The 10,099-nt window shown below is 50.1% G+C and overlaps 1 pseudogene across 1 annotated transcript; it reads left to right on the forward strand.

The window, feature by feature from the left end:
* The first annotated feature begins 3,687 nt into the window (after window positions 1-3,687).
* On the forward strand, window positions 3,688-5,099 carry LOC311055814 (forkhead box protein P1-like; annotated as a pseudogene). The gene has a single exon. The product of its transcript is annotated as a forkhead box protein P1-like (transcript).
* The last annotated feature ends 5,000 nt before the right edge of the window (window positions 5,100-10,099 follow it).

Consider the following 10,099-nt stretch of genomic DNA (forward strand, 5'->3'; position numbering starts at 1 on the left):
CGCCCCCCATCTGGGATGCACCCTCCACATGGGCCGCACCCCCGCACACCGGGCAGTCTACTCAGGTCGTGCCCCCGCCCACTCAGGTCGTGCCCCCGCCCGTTGCGGCCGCCCCACTTCCCCCGCCTCAGTCCGCACAGCCCACTGAGCCCGTACCTCCTACCGGGTCTGCACCACTCACCCAGACCTCGTCATTACCCAACCCGGCCCAACTGTTTTCTCTCCTCTCCTCCATTTACTCCCAGGCCCCGCAGGCGTCCTCCGGCCTCGCACCCGCCATTGATTCCCTTCCCCACCCCTTCCCCGCATTCCAAGGGGCTAACCTTTATAACCCTTTCACTCCGCCCACACCCTGGCCATGGCCACCCAGCCGAGCCTCCTCTAGCCGAGGCAACCCGGCCCTCTCCCGTCAGCGATTCCCTCCGCCAGCAGATTCTAAACGGTGCGTACGTTGACCTGGCGCCGCGATACTCCTCCAGCCATCCATTATCGACCCCCTACGAAACAGGGAAATTACTACTCCCTTCGGGTTCCTGGCCCAACTCCGCCAGTCCCTCCCCACCCGCTCCCGCGATCTAACTCCCAGCGAGTTCGCATACTCCTTCTCCCTTTTCAGGGACATTATCTGTTCAGTCTACCCCGGCCATCTGTTCAACGTACTAGAGCTGGCCATTCGGTTCGGCGGCACGGGGTACTACAATTATCACGTGCTGTTCGCCACCGCAGCAGCCGCCCGCATACAGCAATTCAACACTAACACATACTGGGGGGCCCTGGACCGTGAACTCTATTTCAGGGTGTTCACGGCCAGGTCCGTGCTGTCTTGCGACCTGTGCGGAGCCCCTTCCCACCCGTCCGCCGTCTGCACCACGGCCACCCAAAAGCCCCGTCAAAACGGCAAACCACTTCCGTCCAGTACCACCAATCCACCACCCCTTTTCCCCCGCAGTCGATCCGCAGCACCTCCCCCCTCCATAGTCCCCAGGCTATCCTTCTCCAATTTCTCCCGCTCCGTGCAGCCCTCTAACGCCAACGACGCTAGGGGGAGGCCCGTCCTGTTTCAGGCAGGCAGGCAGGCAAATATGCAACAACTTCAATGATGTCGGTTGCGCCTCATCAGCATGCCGCTTCCTCCACGTCTGCTCGTTCTGCGGGGGAGCTCACACTCACCCCGCCTGCCCCCACAACCCCACATCCACTCCTACCGCGTGACTAGCACGATACCTTAGAACCCCCATCATTATCCCAGCCCTCACCACTGCCCTCCGCAATCACCCCGACTGGCCATTTGTTAACTTCCTCATCAACGGGTTCACTCACGGTTTCCACCCCGGATTAACTGTCACCCCCACCACATCCCACACCTGCCACAACCTGCAATCCGCCATCATCGACCCAGACGCAGTCGACAACCTAATTGCCAAAGAGGTAAGGGAGGGGTTCATGATGGGGCCCTTCGACAAACCACCATCCCCCCAGTACCGGATCAGCCCCATCCGCAAGTACTCCCGCAAGTACTCGGGGAAGATGCGCCTCATCATGGACCTCTCCTCTCCCCACAACTCTCACAGCATTAACAGCACCATCCCCAGTCACGATTTTTCCATGAAATACTCCACCGTCACTCACGCAATAAACCTTATCCATCTCCTACCCTCGGGGAAGAGGTACAGGAGCATTAAGGCCAGAACAAGCAGGATGCGGAACAGCTTATTACCGAGTGCAGTGAGTACTGTCAATAAACTGCTGCCCTTCCAATCCCCCTAGCGTTTCTAGCGCTTCTACTGGTTCTCCCGCCCTTGCTGCGGTTGCAGCCAATAGCAGTCGTTTCCGGTTCAATTTCGTCAGATTTGGCCAAAAAAGTGGCTTCAAAACGGTCTGTAGAAACCATTGGGGCTGACTTTGTCCATATTTTTTTACAGTCACAGTTACACAGTCGGAACTCTGAAAATGCCTTTCAGACCACCGTGGCCGGAGCCAAGCACACATGCCTAATGGTGTGTTCACACGGGCAGAAGATACAGGCTACCATTCATTTTCAATGGAAACCAGCGACATGAAGATACAAAGATACATCCGACGTTTGTAGCTGTAGCTCTAGCGACAAAGATACAAAGCTACAAATTCAAGTCGTTTTCAACTTCCAGATTCCAGATTTCATTTCATCATGATTTGTGTGCGTGGGAACTCATTTTAAACAAGCTTAGTGCTTTACGAGTTATCCAGTTTAGTAGACCTTGTATTGTACATTATCATGTCTTATTAAATAAAGTACATCAATCAATCAATCAATCAGATACAAAGATACAAAGATACAAAGCTACAACTGTAGCTCCGATGTCCGCGCGTTTGATGAACTGCAGCGACCACATTGAGCAACACAGCGACAAAGATGCAGTGTATTTTTGTATCTTTGCATCTTTTAATCTGCCCGTGTGAATGCACCATTACACCAAACTAGCCAAATAGATTCAGGTTATATAGGCGCATATAATCCATGCTTCATCAACACCATCATCCAGTGAAGATGAGGTGCTCCCAGAGGCGTCAGAGTTATCCAGCCACAGTGGATCTGACAAAGGCTACCACCCTTCATCAACACCATCATCCAGTGAAGACGAGGTGCTCCCAGAGAAGTCTAAGTCATCCAGCCACAGTGTACCAGAGACAGGACACTGTCACTCATCTTCCAGTGAAGATGAGATCCTGGAAGCTAAGGACCAAAAAACAAAGCTAAGTCAATTCAGCCTGACGAGCAATCGAAAGGAGGAAGGAAGGGAGGCAATGAAAAGAAACAGTTACTATTCTGCCCCCACTTCAAGGACTTGTTGGCGGGGGCTTGTTGACAGGAAACATCTCTGCTCTCTGCAGCCGTCATGGACACACTGCTTCAGCTGCTCCAGGACCAGAACAATGGAGCCTTCTGCTTCGGTGGTGCTGGATACCAGAGTGACAGCAGCACCACCCAGAGTCCACCTTTCAGCATCAAGGAGGAGCAGGAGGACGAGGAGATCCGGGTCCATTTCCCGTACGAGTCCCCCCCCCCCCCCCCCCCCACACACACACACACACACACACACACCAAGGGGCAAGGCTTGGATATTTACGATGAGGCCAACACGGAAGCTTATGAATGGCCAGAGTGAGGCACTGTTTTACCCTGCGCCGACCTGAAGTGTCAGAAAGAATTTATTTTAACGTGAAGTGAATGGGTTTTTGACAAACTTTAGACTAGATTTTCTTACCGTAATAAAATTGTCATAAATTCTATGCTTCCAGTCGCTAGTTTAAAGTCTCCTTTAAATCATCATGATATGCGTTTTGCTAAATTATGGTCCCATTTATTCTAAAATTGACGATAAAGTAGGCTATGCTCCAGGAGGGGCGGGATGATTTGATTGACAACCTACACAACCAATAGCATTCATTCCCCGCCCCCGTTCTTGATTGACAAGCTACCCAACCAATAGCATTTTTTGGGGTTGTTTTCCGGTTCGCTGGTCACGTGTCTGGTCTCAACCAATAGCGTTTGAGTTCCGGCGTGGCCAACTATATATTAACGATGGAGGAATGCATGTTCCTGAACTATCGGCTTCATTTTCGTTCTGTAGAAAGCAGGGGAGTGGCATTGTCCATTCATTTATACAGTCTCTGACACACACACACACACACACACACACACACACACACACACACACACACACACACACACACACACACACAGAGAGACACAACAGGCTGTTAAACGGTGAGTCTCATCCAGATGCATGAGTCTGGGTCAGATCAGACCAGCCAATCACACGCTCACACAGACACAACCAGGAACTTCACAGACAACGATGATTGGCTGAGCATCAACCAGACTCCTCCCACTGAGGCGCCCTGAGCCAATCATCCTCTGCAACACCAGGTCCCAGTGACAGCGTCCAGGATGACCCCTCCAGTAGAGACCCCCCCCCCCCAGCAGCTGCAGAGCTCCAGTCTGCAGGCCTCCAACCAGGCCCAGCAGAACGTCCTGAGCCCCCAGCAGCTCCAGGTTCTCCTCCAACAGCAGAAGGTCCTCATGTTGCACCAGCAACAGATCCAGGAGGTGTTTAAGAACCAACAGGAGCAGCTCAACATGCAGCTGTTACAGCAGAACAACTCTGGACTCAATACTGAGCTCAGTGTTCAACAGAACAGCATTCAGCAGCAGCTTCTTCAAGTCCAACAACATCACCTGATGAACCTACAGAGACAAGGCCTACTGAGTGTCCTACCGTCTAATACTACTGGATGTGAGAATGGAAGCAATGTGTCCATGACGGCTGCAGAGAGCAGAGATGTTTCCTGTCAACAAGCCACCGCCAACGGACATCATAAGAAAGACAGTGTGTCAGAAGACAGTCAGAAGAACACTCATCCTCTCTATGGTAACGGGATGTTTAAATGGCCTGGATGTGAGACGGTGTTCGGAGACTTCCAAACATCTGAACAGTGAACACACACTGTATGATAAAAGCACAGCTCAGTGTCGTGTCCAGATGCAGGTGGTCCAACAGCTGGAACTACAGCTGAAGAAGGACAAGGAGAGACTGCAGGCCATGATGGCTCACCTGAAGACTGCTGAACCCAGAGCTGCTGCTCAGCCTGTAACCATGGTGCCCAGCATGTCCCACTCTCAGGCCACGCTGCCCAAAGCCCCGCCCCCTATGGTTGTGTCTCAGAGCGCCACGGCGCCCTCTACGCCCCTGACACCGTACGGCGGCGAGTCGTCCTCCGTGACCACGCCCACCAGCATGTTCTCTGCCCCCGTCAGGAGGCGCTACAGCCGCTCCATGAGCCAAGACATCACAGACAACAAGGAGTTCTACTTAAGTACAGAAGTGCGGCCGCCATTTACCTACGCATCGCTAATAAGACAGGCGATCTTTGAGTCTCCTCGTCACCACCTGACCCTCAATGAAATCTACAACTGGTTCACAAGAACATTTGCATATTTCAGGCGCAACGCAGCTACTTGGAAGAACGCAGTCAGACACAACCTGAGCCTCCATAAATGTTTTGTTTGCTTGGAGAACGTGAAGGGAGCCGTGTGGACGAGATCGAGTTTCTATTAAAGACCCGTCCAGCCAGCTCCTGTCTTGACTACTTTTGTGGAATATGTTTAGCTCGCTGCATAGCCACATACACACACGTGTGGTGAGGGCAAAAAAGTAAATAAACGTTGCTTCTTAACACATCGGGTGGTGCCAGCATTTTCCCCATTGACTGCGCTTTGCTGTTTAAAGTTTCCGCGTGCGTTACAAGCAAATCCACGCAAAAAAAAAGCATCGATTCATGTTCTGCCATGAGTAGGGTTGGGTACCGAAATACGGTTCCGGTACGGAACCGATAAAGAAATTGACGGTACCGGGTACCCAAACAAAATATGTAATTTCGGTTCTGCATATCGGTTCCTAGATGCGCTAAAAGCCGTTCAAACAAAGGCGTTAGAAGTCCTACACAAACAGCACAATCTGAGCAAAAATCACAAATCCGGTAAAACACCTATGTATGTGTAACGGATACCACTTTGTAGGCAAGGATGAGACCAGGAACCACGTTTGACAGTTTATTCTGTAGGAAACAGACAAATAACACAATATTTGTCTTTTGATGGGCACTGCATATCATCAGACGTTCTGTGTGCAACACAAAACAAAAAGTACATTCATTTAATTTTCGCGGAAAAAGAACAACACTGAATGACGTCATCACTAGTCCCAATGTGATGAAACAAAAGACGTTTACAAAAGGGTTAATTGCACTCAGAATGATATCCTCATAATGACCCAACGTCATAAAATAATTAAGCACTGTGTGCTTCAATTTACATCTGAAATGAACGGTTTTTCATAGCAAAATCATAAAAATACATCACTGTGTTTTAAGAGCACCGCTTACCCTCAGCAGAACAGGAATCCACTGAGGCAGCTACGGCAACACCACTAGGACATACAGTGCGATATGCAGTGCACCCGAATACCACAGTATAAACATTAGTTTGAACCAACAAATATTGGCTGGTGCTGCTCAATAGTGAACAAATTCTAAATTAACTTTTAACTCTGTTACACTCACCCCCACAGAATTTTCACAATATTGGGCAAGTATAGAAAATACACAGTACAGTACAACAACAGGGTCTCCGTTATAAGAAAACCAACCTCGAAAGTACCCCTTGGGGCGAAGTGGCATGAAAGCAAAACCAAACTCTCATTCCAGCAACTGGTAGCAGAGTGCCTTATACACTCCACAGGACCCTCACATACTGTGTATGTGTACATACCGACACAAATGTTTTTTTGTTTTTGTTATATAAAAAATATATATAAAAAAGAAAAGTACCTCATAAACACAAAGGTAACACACTGTAAACTCTCAAACTCAGTCAACAGTAGAGTGTAGTGTCACAACATCCTGCCTTGACATGGTCTGTATCAACCTATTAACCGGTCTAATGAGGCGGCCATGCCTCGACCTAGCCCGCGTAGGGTCACAGGTATGATCAGTATGTGCGTCCTGTACCCCGTCGGTTCGTGCCACTGACAGACAATCTTGTTTGTCCCACACTCTCATCATCAGGATCAATATCAGCATCAATTAATGACCTGGGATTATAGCTCATAGATCGGCCACCCGACTGGTCCAGAGGCAGCTCCGAATCATTTTGGGATACTGAAACCTCACTCCCACCATCAGAAACATCCGAAGCTTGCATAAGACTGGACACAGACAGCCGTGAAATCCAATCCCGGGTCCGTCCCCCAGAATCCACAGTGCCCGGATCAGCCAAGGAGTCACGTCCCTCCCTCTCGGTCGCAGGTGAGCCCCCAACATCAGGTCCTTCACTTCCATCCAAAGGAATCGCACTTCCACCCCCAGAACCGCTCCCCACCATGGACCTCACACTAACGTCTGTGCGACATGAAGCAATAGACTCAGAATGAGTGGAATCGGGTACCTCACTTGAGATATCCACAGGGAGGACATTTACAGACATGAGCAAATTCCTATGGACCACCTTCTCCAGTCCAGTGACCGTGTCACCAATCCTAAATGTGTGAGTGTCAGCGTTTTTGTCCAGCACAGTGTAGACTGTCGACTCCCATCTATCAGCAACTTTCCTCTTCCCCCTATCCTTCCTGTTTGCCAAAAGCACCCTGTCACCCACTTCAATAGCAGATCCCTTCACCCTCCTGTTGTAGAGCGCAGCATGCCTGTTCTGATCCTTAGTCGCATGTTCCTGAGCAATGACCATGGCTTCCTGCAGGTCCGTAGTGAGAGACATCACATACTTGTCATAACTCGTCACATGCGAGTCATTCAGGACGGTCCGAAAGAGGACATCTATGGGCAGACGGGGAACCCGACCAAACATAAGGTAAAAGGGAGCATACCCTGTCGACTCACTGACTGTACAATTATACATGAATGTCAATGTTTGTAAACGCAGAGGCCAGTCAATCTTTTTGTCAGGTGTCAGGGCCCGAATCATGCCACCAAGGGTCCTATTGAACCGCTCCACACTTCCATTTCCCATCGGATGATAGGGGGTTGTGTGGGATTTCTTAATGCCCGAAACCCTGAGAAGTTCACTGATGAGCTCACTTTCGAACGACGCCCCCTGATCACTGTGAATCCGTTCAGGAAACCCAAAGACACAGAAGTATTTGTCCCAGAGAACTCTTGCCACCTGCTTAGCAGACTGGTCTGTACAGGCAAATGCCTACGCCATCCTCGTAAAATGGTCAGTCACAACCAAGACATTTATCGACTTATTTCTGAAGTCTTCAGCTGACCAAAAATCTATACAAACAAGCTGCAGTGGTCTGGCAGATGTTATACTTTCCAGGGGAGCTCTCCCCTCAGGCTCAACCGTCTTCGTGACAATGCAGCGATGACAGTTGCGTACATAGTCCCTCACGTCCCTGTCAAGGTTTAGCCAGAAGAACCTCTGTCTAGTCAAGCCAAGACTTCTGAACTGACCCTGGTGTCCTGCATCATCATGAATACCCCACAGCACCACATCCTTGAGTGACTGTGGAACCACATACTGGGACCGCTTCGCCTTGGTGATAAGATCCCTCGAAACCCTGTACAGCACACCATTGTCCACGACAAGCTTCTCCCAGTGCTTTAAATATCTCATTACGGTGACAGATTCCTTCCCTTTTTCTCTCCTAGAGGGCCTTCGACATCTCTCCACGTAATACAAGACTCGAGAAAGGACCCTGTCCTCCAACTGTTTATCACGCAGGTCTTTCTCTGTGTAGGCCGGCAACGAGTCAAGTCCAGGCGAACACAACTGCGGTAAGTACTGCAACGCTGCCACAGCACGGACCCTCGCACCAGCCTCCCACTCCATGTGTGACTCCACAACGGCAGACACCTCTTCCAACTCAATGGATTGAGTATGTGCAAGGACAGGGCTACATGTACTCTGAGAATTGGCACTCACTGAATCAGGTTGCCCGCGATCGCAGGATGACTTGAAGGCCCCTTGAACAGAAACACTTGAAACCCCCTTGACTTCAGAAAGGAGACTTGTAAAAGGCTCAGACAACAGCCTGAGGCCAACACCCCCATTGACAAATGGTATACGACTCAGGGCGTCAGCCACCACATTCTGCGGACCCGTTACATATTTGATGTTAAAGTCATAGCTAGCCAACTTGGCCACCCAACGTTGCTCACAGCAGTCCAACTTAGGCTTTGTCAAGATGTGAGTCAGCGGGTTATTGTCTGTCCAGACCGTGAACTTGTGGCCCTTCAGCCAATGACTGAATTTATCACAGACAGCCCATTTCAAGGCCAGGAATTCCAAACGGTGGGCTGGATAATTCCTCTGAGACTGAGACAATGACTTGCTGGCGAATGCGATGGGCCTGGCTCTGACTTCGCCTTCTGGAACCTGCGACAACACAGCACCAATACCATCTAAGGACGCATCAGTTGATAGCATGAAAGGGCGAGTGAAATCAGGGTGAGCCAGAACGGCTGTATTAACTATGGCTGTCTTCAGTCCCTCAAACGCCTGTTCCTGTGCCAGGGTCCAGTCAGCCGCAGTCAACTTTTTATTCAACAACTTGCACTTCCCGTGCTTCCCTTTTTTCTTTTCACCCTTCAACAGAGAGAAGAGAGGCTTGGCGACAGCAGAGTATCGAGGCACGTAGTGCTGGTAATAATTAATTAGCCCCAGATATGATCTTATTCGCTTCTGCGACGGAGTCACACCATCAGACTCCATTAGGTCAGCACTCGTCATCTTGGAGATGCTCTCCACTTTGCTAGGATCCGTCGACACACCATTCTCGTCAATTATGTGACCGAGAAACTTCACTGACTTTCTCAGAAAGAAGCACTTTTTGGGGGCCAACTTCAGATTGTGGCACTGCAGTCTCTCAAACACCATTTCAAGGCGCTCTAAAGCAGTCTCTTCGTCTGGTGCAAACACCAACAGATCATCCAAGTAGCACAACAGACTCAAGTAGTTTTGGTCTCCAAAAATGCTGGTCATCATACGCATAAAACTCCCAGGGCTGTTGCAGAGGCCCTGCGGAAGACGATTGTATTCATACAGGCCCATAGGAGTAGTAAAGGCTGAGTACTTCCTGTCATCTTGGTGTAGTGGCATGTTATAATACCCAGAAGTCAAATCCATTGAACTGAATAGACAGTTGCCCCCTAGTGCAGCCAGGCAGTCTGCTTGGTGAGGGAGGGGATGAGCATCTTTCACTGTCCTCTTGTTCAGCCAGCGGAAATCCGTGCACAACCGGAGGTCCCCATCCTTCTTCCACACCAGTGCTAACGGTGATGCATATTCACTGGAAGATTTTTAAATGATCTCCTTTTCCTCCATATCACACAACACCTGACGTAGCTTTTGATACTGGCTAGGAGGCACTCGCCTGTATGGCAGGCGGAATGGTCTATGGTCAACTAGATGAATGCGGTGCACAAATTCCTTCGCTTCCCCACAGTCAAGATGATGGCGTGAGAAGATGGCCTTGTACCGCATAATCAGATCAGCCATCTTTCCCTTGCACCCCTCAGACACATCACAGGACTGTACATC

The sequence above is a fragment of the Gymnoscopelus microlampas genome (assembly GCF_963454915.1).
Source record: "Gymnoscopelus microlampas genome assembly, chromosome: 11".
Lineage (NCBI taxonomy): Eukaryota > Metazoa > Chordata > Actinopteri > Myctophiformes > Myctophidae > Gymnoscopelus > Gymnoscopelus microlampas.